The 16,293-nt window shown below is 43.9% G+C and overlaps 1 long non-coding RNA gene across 1 annotated transcript in view; it reads right to left on the bottom strand.

Moving 5' to 3' along the window:
* The window catches only part of LOC308583664, a 36,468-nt gene extending 21,978 nt beyond the window's left edge, over positions 1–14,490 (bottom strand). The window contains exons 1-2 of the long non-coding RNA XR_014006325.1: positions 14,437–14,490; positions 12,051–12,171 (exon numbers count right to left, since the gene is read on the bottom strand). This is a non-coding gene — a long non-coding RNA (uncharacterized lncRNA). The remainder of the gene's footprint in view (positions 1–12,050; positions 12,172–14,436) is intronic.
* Between the last annotated feature and the right edge of the window lie 1,803 nt (positions 14,491–16,293).

The following is a 16,293-nucleotide window of genomic DNA, read 5'->3' as shown; positions in this document are numbered from 1 at the left end:
GGTGAGAGTTTTGGACTAGGACATGGGAGAGCAGGGTTCAAATCCCCGCTCAGTCATGAAGCTCACTGGGTGACCTTGGGCCAGTCACCACCTCTCAGACTAACCTACCTCACAGGGTAGTTGTGACGATGAAATGGGGAGAAGACCCATATACACCACCTTGAGATCCTTGGAAGATAAAGGTGGTATATAAATGAAATTAATAAAGTGGATCTTGTTTTGTTTTACATATATATAATGCAAGAAACCTACTCGGGTGTTCACCCCTCCCATCATTATTAAAATCTAAGTCATGTTTAAATCACGTGGGGAGCCTAAATGTAAAGAGCAGGCTTTCCCTTTCAGATTTTTCTCCAACTCACTGGAATCAAAAGCGGTATACCTTTGAGCACCACTTGCCTGGGAACAATAGCAAGGCGGGGCTACTGATCTCATGTCCTGCTTGTTCACTTCTCAAAAGCATCTGTTTGCACACTGTGAAACAGGATGCTAGACTTAGAGGCTCTTGGCCTGATCCAGCAGGGCTTTTCTTACGTTCTTAAGTGGGAGTGGGGTTGGCAAGGCCATGATGGTTGAGGTGGGAAAAGCAAGTGTGGGAAATGAAGCAACCCACGGAAAGCATTAATGCTGGAAGAAAAAAATGAATTGCCCAGAGCATTAGCCATTTGTACGTCTTTGATCACCCCACTCAATAAATTGTTGAGGTTATCAGCTGCTGGTCTTTGATTCTGAGATGCTGCCATGGTTCGTGATTGGTATGCATTTCACTGTAACCCAGTTCATCAAAAGCACATGTAGTGATTAGCATCCCTTTTTCAAGAGCTTAAGAAGGGAATGGTGCATCCATGCTAAAAAGCCATTTGGTCTTTATTAGGGATTAACTCCCAGTATAAAATGAAGATTGCTTAAAGGATCTTGCAGAAATGAGTTTGATGCCAACACTAAAGACTAACATTCAATCCAATCTAAGCAATACATGACAAAACAACATGGAACTGCAATTCTTGTTACAGCTCTTAAAAACAACCATTATTGCAGGCTTTATACTCAGTGTACATGGAGGGACAACTCACCAATAAAATATCCTTAGAGAACATTTGCTAAGATACTGTTCTGTGATCTGCCTGCTATCTTTTCAGGCTATGGCTCATGAACTTCACCATTAAACCACTTGATTTTTCTGTCAGTCCTCGTTTCCCAAAAGGCACATCCCTAGCATCATTCAAAGCAAGCTTATTAACATGCCACATTTCATGGAAGCTGTCAAAGTGGCACACATCATAAAGAATGCAAGGACCAGTAGAAAGAGTCTCCGATGATTTGTCTTGGCAGATCTATCGATTTGATCAAACTGTAAGCTGCACATTATGCTGGTTTCACTTTGCTGCTAACGCAGTTTCTACAGTCCCACTTTAGGACTGCCTTTGTAGCTAGAATTGCATCTGTAATACAGCCTCCAGCAGCTTCTTCTTTGTATTTGCATGCTGGGGCAACACTGTGGAACACAGGGACTCTTAGTTATTTGATGGCCACATGTGAGGACCTAGTTAATTGGGAAATACATTAGCTATCCAGCAAACCGACGCAGCATCTGGGAGTCTCCAGAAACTAATTACTATGCCAGGACTGTTGCTGGTGGGTAGTAAGTCAAAAGTTAAGAATCACAAGTTTGAAGAGGAAGCAGAAGCAGCCAATAGCTACAGTGGGGATGGAAGCCAGAGGGAGATGGCAGTGCCTCTGGCTCCTCCTCATCACTACTGTCCTGTCCACTCATCACCTGCCAACAGTGATCTCTGCAGTTCACCTGCAGATGTCTTTGGTGTTCAGCTCACTGCACTTTGCTTCTGATGAATGCTGCACCCCATCTCCTGCTATTCCAGGAAAAGGAACTCGCCAACATCCAAGGTTCCTCTGGAGTGGGTTGCTTCATAGAGCAGAGCTAAACTGAATAAAACCAAGAGGATGAAGGTAAAGGCCAAAGACATAAAGATGTTTGGGTATGAGGTGAAAGAGGATGTAGAGACTGTCATTCCCCAGTGAACGGCAGCTGCTTGTGGGTTTCTCCTAGGCACCTCTGGCCACTGTGAAAAAGGCCAGGGGATGATGAAGTAGGTAGGCCTTTGCTCTGATCCAGCAGGGTTCTTATCTTCACAAAAACACCACAGTTCTCATTATAATCAGCTAGAATGAGAAGGAAATGTGTAGAGAATTGCTCCATGTTTAGTCAAGAGCTTGTTGCCAGGAGATAGAAAAATAACCAGAAAATATTCAGCTTTCTCTTGAAGATGAGAAAAGTTTGTGATCAGAGACTCAGGACTGTTGATTCAGAAGGAAAATGATAAAGATGTGTATCCAGAACAAAATTAACAAAGTAGTTTGTGTGGAGCTGTCCCACCACACAGTGACATTTAGGCTGCAACCTCAACCCAAACGGGTGAAACAAATGAGACTTCCTTTCAAGTGAGCAGTATAGACCCATGGTATAAACGTATTCCAGCCTACTCCCTCTAATCTTTATAATGGAGATGTGGGCTTGATTGCACAACTTAGGCATGCCATTACTCTAGAAAGAGTGTTGCTCAACTCAATGGTCTAAGAAAAATCGTGAACTACTGTGTGTTTTCTCCAAGGCAATGCAACGCATTATGAGGCAGAATAAGACCCAGTTCCCAGGAAGGAGCACCCAGCTTCAGTCTAGGAGCTCTCCACAGGATAGGTATTCTCATGAGTAGCTGGACTTTCCCCACCTTTGTTTAAATTTGTAATGGGTAGGCAGGACTGATTGTGGGGAAGCCTTCATAGTCCTGTGCAGTCTGAGATGGCAGCTGCTGATGCTGGAATCCTGACCCCTGGCTGCCTCCTTGAATTGTGTTAGGGAAGCTTGAAACTCCTCTCCTAAGTTGGTTTGATGCTTGCTGCATCGCTGGTGCCTAAGAGCATCCGGACTGATTCCTGGCCTTCGACTGTTGGTGAGATAGTACTGTCAAACTGCTCAAATAAAGCTTGGCTCCTTTACTTACGAGGAAGTGCACCTGCTGTTGGTCTCGGGAAGGAGCCAGGGCAATGTGTGGCCTTTTGTTCTTTTCTTCACCTATGTCTTGACTCTATCCTGACTCATGGAAGGAAGTTTAAGTCACACAGCTGGTATTCCTCAAGATGAAGATAGTACTCATGTTTGGCCCAACTAACTTCAAGGCCTTGGGGCTACCAAAATAGAAGTGAATAGGCGTGTTACAAGTAAGATCATTATTTGGGATCCAAAATCAATCTAGTTGTGTTGATGGTAGCAACTTATACAGTTTACTAAACAGAAGGCGGAGGAGGAGGCCTCTGCCAAGTGTGGCTCTCCCATATTACAAAGAATATTTATTTATTTTTATTTAATGCAACAATTTATATACCACTTATGATCATTTCTAAAGGGTGTACAAGTGACTCAATAAAATGAGAATGAAAATCAGTTAAAATTATAAAATCAGAATTCAGCGACAAAGCCTGCTAGAAAGAAAGAAAAAGAAATTAGATGCCAAAAACTCAAGAAGAAGAGGGCCTGTCTGATCTCAACTTGGAGTTCCATAAAATTATGAATGTGTGCAAGACCGAGTCACTTGCACATATCCACTAGCCACTGAAACTTCTGATAGATACTACTTTTTATAGTTTTTCTATTTTTTCTGTTTTTCTTACTCTAGACTATATTATTGCAATCTGCCCTAAGAATTTATGGTGAAAGGCAGGTAATAAATCTTATGAATGTGTAACTAAATACTATGTAGTGCTCTCAATGGAGCCCTAAGCACTCCCATGGCCATATACTTTGATCAGTACTGCCTAAAGTTGCCAGCTTTTGAACCTTCCCTTGTCCCTTTGGCAGCAGTTAGCAGGTGAACGTGTTTAGTTCACTGCCAAGAAAGCCTCACCTGCTGATTTCTGAAGATCAAATCTATGTTGGAGAGACAAAAGCAAAGTCAGGTTAGTTCCCCCAGCCCTGGCCCTCAGCCTAGTTGGCAACCTCAGCTGCTATACTATCAGGTGTTTCCAAGTCCTTCATGTCACATACAAAATGACCACAAATGTGCTTATTTCAGTATGTGCAATGTAAGATATTGGCCAAGTCTGGTTCAGCACGCAATGAAATGAGCGTTTCACCTGGAAACGATTCCAGCCCTAAAGCCATATACTAGTAATGCTTGATTGATTTAATACTACTTAGATGCAGCAAATCGTGACAGAAGGGGTTCTGCTGCGAGCCAGCACACCACGCAGAAGCATTAAAATACACCGGTATCAGGAGAAACAAAGTGTGCATCCAGGCTGAAAAGCCCATGGCCTGAAATGACATCGGGAGGAATTTATGCATGCAAAGCTAGACATATGTTTCGTTCGTAAGGCATGGCTGGGCCTTCTCATTGCTTTGACACAGTACACTGTGTGAAGGAAATCACAGAGAGAAGATTCACTCTCTGGACATTGAATGCTGACTCATGAGTATGCAAGTTCAACAAGCTATTGGCTCAATATGGAATAAGTGATCCAAGAACCCATGTGGACATGGATGCCGTAGTTCTGTAGTGTATATGTTATTTAAATACATAGAACAGGTATAGTCAGAGGAGGAGAGGATTTCTGCAGAATCAATGAACCCATCTTGCCCATCCAAAAACTCTACACTGGATTTTTAAATTCATTTCACTTATAGTCCACCTTTCTTCTATCACTGAACTCGAGGCAGTGCACAGATGGTTCTCAGGCTGTTCCTCATCCAGATGTAGCAGACCTACATCTATTTAGCTCAACTTTTGATGCTTTCAGAGCATGCCCTGATGCTGTTTTACTAAGTGCTGTTGGAGCTATGCACATTAATTTGATTTGCATCCGTAGTTTGGGATAGACACCTGTACTTTTAAGCAGGATACAAATAAGAAGATAATAGCGGAGACTAAATGGCAGAGGCAGTGCTCTTTTTTTTAGTAAAAAATGAAGTGCTGGTACTGTACATGTATCAAAGTGCTGTGAGTGCTGGCTCAAAATAGCTGCCATGGGAAACAAAAAGGAGGTGATGGTACTCTAGACTGGTGAGTACCATCATACACAAAAACAACTGGGAAGAGGTATCCAATATTTAACTCTAGTCTGCACTCATGTTTGAAGATGTGCATGCTTCGTTTCACTGCCTTAATTGCCCAGTTCTGTCACTTGGATGTGACTTTACCCACATACTTTTAGACACTTTCCCTTCCCTCTCTACACAGGTATAATATTTGGATCTAGAATGAAACACATAATTCTCACATTTTGTATAAAAGTGCTCTTTCCCTGCCTAGCATGAGCAAGATCTTCCTTGCAGATGCCTTATACCAAGTCAGACTATTAGCATTTCTAGCTCAGTATTGTCAAGACTAGCTGGCAGTGGCTCTCCATGGTTTCAGGCAGGAATAGTTCCCAGCCCTACCTGGATTGAACTGGTTGTCCGGAATGTAGCAGCATGTTTTTTGACTGGGGCCAATTGCACATAGCATATAACACTGACCTTATGAGAACACACTGAATGCTAGTTAGTTTCCATGCTCAATTAATGATTTATAGATCTAAATGGGGCCTGGTCTAGGACATACCTTTTCCCATATGTGCCCCACCCTGTGTTTCTGTGTGCTCTGGCTTCCGTCACAGTGTTCTGATGCGCCAGAAGCAGTTTAGTTATGCTGATCGCAGAAAGCTGTCTGTGGACAAACACCGGCTCTCTTGGCCTGAAGCAAGATGAGCACCACACCCCATAGTCACTGGATTTAACCATCCAGGGGTCCGTTACCTTTTTACCTACCTGACCTGCATGAGTTAAGATCACTGAATAGGATATGACATGAAGTGAGTCCATCTAGCAGCAGGACCAGGATGTGTCTTTGATGGTGGGCACCCATATTGTAGAATTTTGGCTCCAACTAACAGATGCCCTCATACTTCAAAAATGAACAAGAGCTGTTGGATCATTTGCAGCACCTCTATCCATGCAAGATCACCAGCAAGGGAAGATCATCCTGGCCCCAGCTGGATAAAATAGCCAGTTTACAACTCACTACTTGGTTCTATCAGTGTTAAACTGATCTCCTTTCTCTTGACTTCTTTTCCTTGGATATCTTGTTTTTTAGTTTATAAACCCGAGGACAGGGTGTGTTCACCATTAAAAACAAAAAATCAATGTGAACCACTCGGGAGATATTCAATATTCATGTGAAAAGCAGGGTAGAACTATAATTAATTAATCCATTAATTTTGCTCACTTGCAATCTTGCTCGCTTGCTTACTGGCAACACTACAGATTGGCACCCTACACAAAAGTGGAATATACCACAAAAAGGCATACCTGACACTTGAACAAAGTGTGTTTTAATGGTTATGTGAAGTTTATTTAATTTATGACAACAACAAAAGACCAAGGCAGAGAAGAAGTTGATTGTTGAATGTAATCACCATTGAATTGTGGCAATGTGAACCGTTTAGTTCTGAAGGCTGGTGTAGTGCAATGACTATAGCTGGTCTGGGGAACCTGTGGCCCTCCAAATGTGTTTGGATTCCAGCTTCCATCAGCCACAGCCAGTACAGGGAAATGGTCAGGGATGATAGTTGTCATCCAACAACATCAGAGGGCAACAGGTTCCTTGTCCCTGGACTAGAGTATTGGGCTTATATGTGGAAAACTGTAATGGACTGGCTGGATGCAGAGAAGTGGTGAGAGGCACCAGCTGGGGAACCCCACAGAAAAACCCTGGGGAAGAAGGCTCTGAGCCAGGGGATTGGTTATGGGATGACAGTGAGTGGTCAGAGGGAGAAGAGAGAGCAGACTGGGGGGAGGAGGTGTCAGAAGCTGAAGAGGTAACAGAGTTTAATGAGCAGGAAGAGTCTGTGGCAGGGAGCAGTCCAAAATCAGAGGCAGAAGTAGAGGCTGGAAAGGAGGGGGGGCCAAGAGGCAGAGATGGGTCAGGCTGGTAAAGAAACCAGGGTATCTTCCCCTCCTGCTGTGACCAGTTCCCCTCCCCTTTGGTCCCTCAGAACCAGAAGAGGTATGAAGAGGGAGGAGCAGAGACAGGCAAGGTAACAGAGTCTCAGGTTGCTTGGGAAAGACGCAGGGGAGGAGGAGACAACTGTGGGAAGGCAGGAAGCTTCAGTCCTCACAACTGTCTCATAGGGGCAAGATCTACTCGGACGACTTGCTGTGCTCACTAGGCTTGGCCTCCTGAGCCAACTTTAGTTTCCTTGAATAAAGAGCTAACTGCACTGACGCTGCGGGTTCCCCCCACCCCGATCTACTCCTAACCCCCACTCCTGACAGAAGCTCAGATGCAATCCCCACTTGGCCATGAAGCCCACCAAATGGTACATCCCCCTCTCTCAGTCTCACTTCTCTCACATGACTCTTGTGAAGGTTAAAATCTTGCTTCAAACTTCATGTGGAAAATGAGTAATTTAATAATTATCTTCAAAGGAAGTTTTATTTGTATTTTTGCATTCAAAAATCAAAGCTCCCCCCCCCAAGTCATTCTTAGTGTAATTTAAAGGAGAATGTTTGATAAGAATAACTAGGCAGGGACCATAACTCAATGAGCAGAGTAAATGCTTTGCATTTTAAAGATCCCCAGTTCAATCCATGGCATCTCTGGTTTAAAAAAACAAAAAACCAGCTGAGGTAGGAAAGGATGTGGAAGACCTGGAAGGCCACAGCCAGTTACAGAGCAACAATCCCAGGCTACATAGACCACAAGACTGATTCATTTAACAAAGCTTCATATTTCCCAGTCAGGGTTTTCACAACGACCTAGCAGCTTAGTGCCCCTGGAATCGGAGAACTGACTATATAATGCACATTTATTATCTGTATAATTTATCAAAGGATGAAAACATTTCTGAACAGTAATAATAATAATAATAATAATAATAATAATAATAATAATAATAATAATAATAATAATAATAATTTATTATTTATACCCCGCCCATCTGGCTGGGCCTCCCCAGCCACTCTGGGCGGCTTCCATAAAAACCAAAAATACAGTAAAATGTCACACGTTAAAAACTTCCCTGAACAGGGCTGCCTTAAGATGTCTCCTGAATGTCAGGTAGTTGTTTATCGCTTTGACATCTGCTGGAAGGGCGTTCCACAGGGCGGGCGCTACTACCGAGAAGGCCCTCTGCCTGGTTCCCTGTAGCTTTGCTTCTCGCAGTGAGGGAACCGCCAGAAGGCCCTCGGCGCTGGACCTCAGCGTCCGGGCAGACTGATGGGGGTGGAGACGCTCCTTCAGGTATACTGGACCGAGGCCGTTTAGGGCTTTAAAGGTCAGCACCAACACTTTGAATTGTGCTCGGAAACGTACTGGGAGCCAATGCAGGTCTTTCAAGACCGGTGTTATATGGTCTCGGCGGCCGCTCCCAGTCACCAGTCTAGCTGCCGCATTCTGGATTAGTTGTAGTTTCCGCGTCACCTTCAAAGGTAGCCCCACGTAGAGCGCATTGCAGTAGTCCAAGCGGGAGATAACCAGAGCATGCACCACTCTGGCGAGACAGTCCGCAGGCAGATAGGGTCTCAGCCTACGTACCAGATGGAGCTGGTAAACAGCTGCCCTGGACACAGATTTGACCTGTGCCTCCATGGACAGCTGTGAGTCCAAAATGACTCCCAGGCTGCGCACCTGGTCCTTCAGGGGCACAGTTACCCCATTCAGGACCAGGGAATCCTCCACACCTGCCCGCCTCCTGTCCCCCAAAAACAGTACTTCTGTCTTGTCAGGATTCAACCTCAATCTGTTAGCCGCCATCCATCCTCCAACCGCCTCCAGACACTCACACAGGACCTTCACCGCCTTCACTGGTTCTGATTTAAAAGAGAGGTAGAGCTGGGTGTCATCCGCATACTGATGAACACCCAGCCCAAACCTCCTGATGATCTCTCCCAGCGGCTTCATATAGATGTTAAAAAGCATGGGGGAGAGGACAGAACCCTGAGGCACCCCACAAGTGAGGGCCCAAGGGTCTGAACACTCATCCCCCACCACCACTTTCTGAACACGGCCCAGGAGGAAGGAGCGGAACCACTGTATAACAGTGCCCCCAGCTCCCAGCCCCTCAAGACGGTCCAGAAGGATGCTATGGTCGATGGTATCAAACGCCGCTGAGAGATCCAGCAGAACTAGGAAACAGCTCTCACCTTTGTCCCTAGCCCGCCGGAGATCATCAACCAGTGCAACCAAGGCAGTTTCAGTCCCATGATGAGGCCTGAATCCCGACTGGAAGGGATCCAAATGGTCCGCTTCTTCCAGGCGTGCCTGGAGTTGTTCAGCAACCACTCGCTCAATCACCTTGCCCAGGAATGGAAGATTTGAGACTGGGCGATAGTTGGCCATCGTGGCCGCATCTAAAGATGGTTTTTTAAGAAGCGGTTTAATAACCGCCTCTTTCAGCGGGTCTGGGAAGGCTCCCTCACGGAGGGAAGCATTCACCACCCCACGAAGCCCATCGCCCAGTCCTTCCCGGCTAGCTTTTATAAGCCAGGATGGGCAAGGATCCAGGAGACAGGTGGTTGGTTTCACTCGTCCAAGCAGCCTGTCCACATCCTCGGAGGTAACAGATTGAAATTGATCCCACTCAACTTGACTAGACAGAACTCTAGCACTCTCCCGCCCCGGCCCTGCTCCCACGGTGGAGTCTACTTCTTCCCGAATCTGGGCGATTTTATCTGCAAAAAACTTTGCAAAATCATTGCAGGAGAACATGTGGCCCGTACTGGGCCCCGATGTTGCAGGTGGTTCCGCTAAATTGTGAACCACCTGAAAAAGTCTCCTGCTGCTGTTTTCTGCAGATGCAATAGAGGCGGTGAAGAAATTCTTCTTCGCCGTCGCTATCGCCACTTGGTAGGCTCGACGTTGAGCTCTAACCTGTGTCCGGTCAGATTCGGAATGAGTTATCCGCCACCGGCGCTCTAGCCGTCTCAACGATTGTTTCATTGCCCTCAGATCCGTGGAAAACCACGGGGCTGTCCGGGCTCCATGCAATCGGAGAGGGCGCTTCGGAGCCAAACAGTCAATAGCCCTGGTTAACTCCACATTCCAGCGGGCCACCAGGGAATCGGCTGAAAGGCCATCAACATGGGATAAAGCATCCCCTACCACTCTCTGGAAACCATTTGGATCCATTAAGTGGCGGGGGCGGACCATCCGAATTTGGGATTTTGAAATAGTGGTACCCATGACAACTGGAGCACTTTCCCATTTGTGTTATTATGCATTGCTACATACATTGGCAAGAGTCATGCCTTAGTACAGTAATTCTCAAATTGTTCCATGCTACAATACCATGAGAGAGTTGCTGGGAAACACCTGCACTCTGTGCAGATTTTATTTAAAATCCTATACTGATGGCACTGTAACTCAATCTGGGTTTTTAGGGTGAGGAAGGAGGCTCATAATTGTATTAGATAGGGTGCCATATGTGGTGGAACTGTCCAGTGGTGGAGGAGTTTTGGAACACTATCTTAAATGAAGTTTCATTGATAACAAATGCTCAAAAGACTGCTTATTTTTGTGGTTTAAGGACACAAGTGCCCTATAGTTACTGGAGCATTAAAAAACTGGGTCTGACAACTGGTAGGTAGATTGCTGGTCAGAAAGCAGTTCTTTTGTCTTATTGGACATATAGAAAATCTAACTTCTAAATTTTGCAGGACATTTTGCACCCCTGTGACGATATGGAGGGGAAATTGTAAGCAAGCACAATTTGTGGCACTGCACATTATCATCCCTGATCACAAGGTACAATATCCCAGGTGTGTGGAGCTTGAGTCAATAGGAGATAGCTTTAATTCTGATCCTAAAATGGCATATCATTCTCTAATTGCATCTTGCAACTGCTTGCAAACATTTTTATGCAGTTGTTGTCAACCATCCAGATCTAAAATCCTTTCTAGTTCCTGGTTCCTCTGAGTAGAGTGGGGCCGGTTTCTAAGCAGCTGTTTGCCATAGCTGTGGCAGAGAAATGTGATTCCCAGGAGTCAAAATTATAAGGCATGTATTTGAGACACCATCAGTACACATGCACCAATATTTTGAGTCATGAGATAAGTCTTAGGAAAGTCTTCTTTCTGTATATTCACTGAAAACTTGTTCAAACATAGTGGCAGAAGAGAACTGGTTATAATTCTACAGCATCCCAAAACAAATGTAAGATAATTTAATCAGTACTCATGTTCCCTCTTGAAAATAGCTATGTGTGGACCAAGGAATGAGGAGGTAGCACTTCAAGAGTGGAAACAAGATCAAAATCATCACTGAGTAGGCCAGTTCACCTTCATAAATATGAAAGAATACACATATTTTCTCCGAAGAATAAGAAAGGAAGTGCCATGTGAAAAAGCAGGTCCCACTGCAATTATTTATTTTTGTATATTCTTTGATACTGAGGCCTACTTCCTACTAGTGAGGTAAATCTGTGTCTTGGCTGTACTGCTTTAGACTTCAAGGGAAAGTAGCAGAATGCTGCATATAAATAAATACCAAACTTTTTAAACAAACTTTCACAAATAAAACTAATTATCAGGGATAAGAGTTCTAGATTAGCTTTCTCCTTGGCATGTTATGTTTCCTATGTACTGGGATATTTATTTATTTACATGAAGGAGCATTTAGTCACGTGACATTCCTCCACACCTACACTATGTAGTGATACATCTCAGACACGTAGTACCTGATGACTGCCAAAAGTACCTATATTTAAAGATATATCTCAGAGGGTTGAACAATGCAAATACTGTTCATTTGACCTTTGTCAAATGATGTTTGGGCCATGATTCTGTCCAGCCATGTTTACAATTCAACCTGTTTTGCACATAATCACTCTGTCCTCTTCCAACTTGGCAGCTGAGAGCTTTGTGTAATGAGGGGTTTTTACTTCTGCACTGTTCACAAAACACACACTTAATTCTCCATGGCAACCATCCAGTCATCCGATACAGGCACCATCCCACACAAGTGTTTACTAGAAATATGAAATGCTTTGATGAAAATTACCTTGGGTAGCAGAGAACCAGCAGGAAGCCACCAGTGAGAGGAGGACTCTTCATAGCTTTTCATTGTGATCCTCAGCTCACACAACGCTGGTCTGTACTTGGATTGGTTTTGAAGCAGTGCACTGTGAATTGGATAAATGAGGACACAACTTTCCAGGCAGAACCAGAAATCTCATTGCCTGAGGCTGGCATCTAGCCCAGGAAGAGATGGGAAAGCTCAGTGGTAGAAAGCACATGCTTCGCATGCAGAAAGTGCAAGTCCAATCACTAGTTTAAAAATGTGCAAAACCAAGTAGCCGGTTATGGGAAGTGCTCAATACTGACCATTGGCCATGCTGACTGCAGCTGACAGGAGTTGTCATTTTTTAATGTCTTTTAGATCCTCTGTTTTTAAAGTTTTTATTTTTCATAGAACTGCTTTGCTACTTTGTTGCTTGATGGCCTGGGTTGCTTTGGGAGGAAGGGTGGGATAGGAACTTGATAAAGAAATAATGGCCCACAAAAACTGAAAGGCACCGTGTTGGATACCGCTGGAGTAGGTAATATTGGACTTAATGGGCAAAGAGTCTCATGCAGTATAAGGCAGCTTCCACTGTGTGCTTTCAGGTGCAATTGCTAATTACGTATCTAAAAATGACAGTGAAGTAAGTGTTCTGAGGCTGGAAATGCAGGGGCAAGAGGTAGCAAGACAGAATGCATAAAGCCAATATTCAGGGACAAGTACCAAATGGACACAAAGGCACATAGCACAACCCTGATGACCAGTTTTTCCGAAACATCTTTGAGAGAGATCTTGCTGAGCAGAGAAGCAACAGATGGGGAGGTGTGCTTATCCCTTTTTCCACCGGCCTCTTTTTCTCCACTACCATCACCTCCAAAGCTGTTTTTCCCTGCACAGTTTGGAACTCCGGCAAAAGTGCTTAAAATTCCACTGAATTTTAATATGCAGTTTTCAAGTCAGGAAGCTGCTAATAGCAACAGAGGTCCTGTGACATGTATAATTATGAGTTATTTCAGAATGCCAAGAGTCTGTAGTACAATCCTTGACTGTCCACTTGAGACTGCAGGTAAGGGGTTACAGGTTTGAACGTTCCCTGTGTGTTTTTGTGCCTGTGAACGCACAAGTATGCAATTTCTACCTGCAGTTTGAAGAGACCCTGTCTGGGAAAGACTGACCTATGAATTATTTCTGCACATTTGAATCTGACTTCACACTGGCTGAATCCTCTACACCAATGGCAAACTCCTTCTATGAGGTTGGACCCATGTGTATCCAAAATGGCACCAGCCATTGGCAAGGAGGTTATTAACAGGCTCAGGGATATCCCAGGTTTTGCAGAATTGCAGCAATTTTTAGAAAATAAACTGTAAGAGAGGAGAAACCTCAGAAACAGCCAAATGAGAACTGAACCATGTTTAGGGGACATAGAATGCTGATGGTTGAGGGTGGGACAGTAAACAGGGCAGGTGGAATGGAGACTAGCTGGAACACCAGATACAGGCAGTCAACCCTGCAACATTTTGTTATTGCAGGTCTCGCTTGTTCAACCAGAATTGATTATAGAATGCCCTGAAATTAGAAGCGTGAAGCTGGGCTCATTTCCTCACAGAGCTTCATTTTTTTAAATTTTCATGTTCATCTTCCACAGCGCAAGAAATTTGTAATGATTTTTTAAAAAATTTTGAAGTTAAATGTCTTATCAGAACTTTAGAATTGTTGAAGACATGTAATGCTTGTTACCAAAAATAAAATGTCTTATCCAGAATACGACTGGGAAGAGGAGAGGGACTGTTATAAGAGGATAACTCCAGTTTATTATTCCTGTAGTATTCTCTCATCTGTAGATACCTTTTAGGGCTCCCCCCACCCCACTCAGCAGGGGTCTAATTGTTGTTTGGATGTGAATGTACGTTTTAGCTTCTCCAAAATTAGTTTCCATTCAGTACAAATGTTCTCATTAAGAAGACATTTAACATGAGAAGAATATAAATGAAGAGATTTCTGCTCACTAAGAAGGGTTTTTGTACTGATCAAAGGAACTGTGAGCAATACACACTATAACACTTAATCTTTAGCATTTCCAGAGCTCACAGCTTTAGTTCTTTAGTCTTTCTGCAATAATTAATGACCTAATGTCTTTTTATAACAACCCCCATAAGAAACAGTGATCACTGTGGTATTTCATGAAATGTTAGTGTCTGTATGATGCACCCTGCCTTTGAGAAACCAAAGGACAACTTTGTTGTGAAGTGAAAGGCTTAATATAATATAATCTCATTCAAATATATAATATAATCTCATATAATCTCAAGTAATATAATATAATCTCATTCAGAGTATGCCTCTTCTTCTTCTTCTTTCAAAAAAATAGCAGCTAAGTGTTCACCTTTGTGCATGTCTCGGGAAGCTTCTTTCTTCTTCCAATAGTTGTGTGCATAGTTCTACTCCAGCATCTCAGGACCTGAAACTGACTAAAACAGGATGTTGTAGTTAAGGTTTTCTGACCAGTTCTGCCTACAACAAGGTGGTCCGGTTTAAATTTTAGCTTAATACAGAACACTCCTAAGCTGTGGTGTCTGTTCTACAGAGAATTATGGAGCAGGATGTTACAGCATCAGGGGTGTCAATCAGGTTTTATGGACAAGCAACACTTTTTAAAACAATGAACCTGACCGCTCAGCCTTGTCACTTCCTGTTATCATTATCCAAGAAAAGCAGGGCATGCAACAAATTGTTTTTATTTTCAGTGTTTAAAAATATTTGGGTCTGGGCTGCAACGGTATAAAATAATGGCTACGCTACAACTGCTCTGATTTGCAACTGGGCCTAGGATGCTGCCTTACACTGCTTCAGACCATTGGGCATCTAGCTCAGTATTGCCTACACAGGCTATCAGTAGCATTCCGGGATTTCAGATGGAGTCTCTCCCAGTTGTACCTGGAGCTGTGGGGGATTGAACCAAGGACCTTCTGCATGTGAAGGAGATGCTCCACTACTAAGCTACAGCCTTTCCAACTTCCCTATTATGGCCTGGAAAAGAAGCCTTGGCAGTGGCTGCCATAATTTCCAAAGTGGTTCCCATATTAGTTTTCCATCTGCCTTGTCGTTGGTGCCTTTTAGTGGCACAGTGGTGGAGGCAGGCCCCCAATTTGTCTGCTCACTACAATAGACACATGGAGATCTATGCAACTGAAGGTATTGTGCAACCGAAGCTACCAACCCATGTTACAAGCATCCAACTTGCAACTACTACCATGCAAATGCTTGTAATGGCAGGGGACCTGGTGCCGACTCTGCTGACATTTTTGTGCTAGATTAAGACTGCTTAGGACACAGGTGGCACTGTGGTCTAAACCACTGAGCCTAGGGCTTGCCGATCAGAAGGTTAGTGGTTCGTATCCCTACGATGGAGTGAGCTCCCATTGCTCGGTCCCAGCTCCTGCCAACCTAGCAGTTCGAAAGCACGTCAAAGTGCAAGTAGATAAATAGGTGCTGCTCCGGCAGGAAGCTAAACGGTATTTCCGTGTGATGCTCTGGTTCACCAGAAGCAGCTTAGTCATGCTGGCCACATGACCCGGAAAGCTGTCTGTGGACAAACGGCGGCTCCCTTGGCCAGTAAAGCAAAATGAGCGCCGCAACCCGAGTCGTTCATGACTGGACTTAACTGTCAGGGGTCCTTTACCTTTACCTTTTTAAGACCTGCTTGTCAAGGCTTTTTTTGAACTGATAACACAACTTTCTATTTTTGTAAGCAGCTGGATTGGCTCAAAATATTTTTTTATGTTTGATTCTCAGTTTTTATGTATAAACATTACATCTGCTCCATTTCTTAGGTTACTTGTTAATTTATTTTAAACCCACACTGAGACATTAAGATGAAGACATACTTGCTTAATTGCCAAATAAAGTTCCCAATGGAAATCCTACTTATATACATGGGTTTAACCATAGTCATTGCATACCTTGCCTACGGTATTCCCCACCTATGGAAAGATGTTAGTATTTTTCCTCTGATATGTGAAAATGACCCAACTAAGCATTTGCATTATCTACAGGATGCCATCTATATAACACTAAGAGTCACAATCATTGCAGTGTTGTGATCTAGTGTGGAAAGATAGAGCAATTCACAGAGTCAGGGTAGGGGGAAGGTGGTTAGGCAAAATGCTGCTAGCATGGGAAAGCTGCTGTTTATTCTGGTGTGCACTGAAGTTTTCAAGGCTGCATAGCATGAAATAAAGGG

Source organism: Podarcis bocagei, assembly GCF_964188305.1.
Source record: "Podarcis bocagei genome assembly, chromosome: 3".
Lineage (NCBI taxonomy): Eukaryota > Metazoa > Chordata > Lepidosauria > Squamata > Lacertidae > Podarcis > Podarcis bocagei.
Note: the sequence above shows the minus strand (reverse complement) of the source record. Positions and strands in the feature narration are given on the sequence as shown.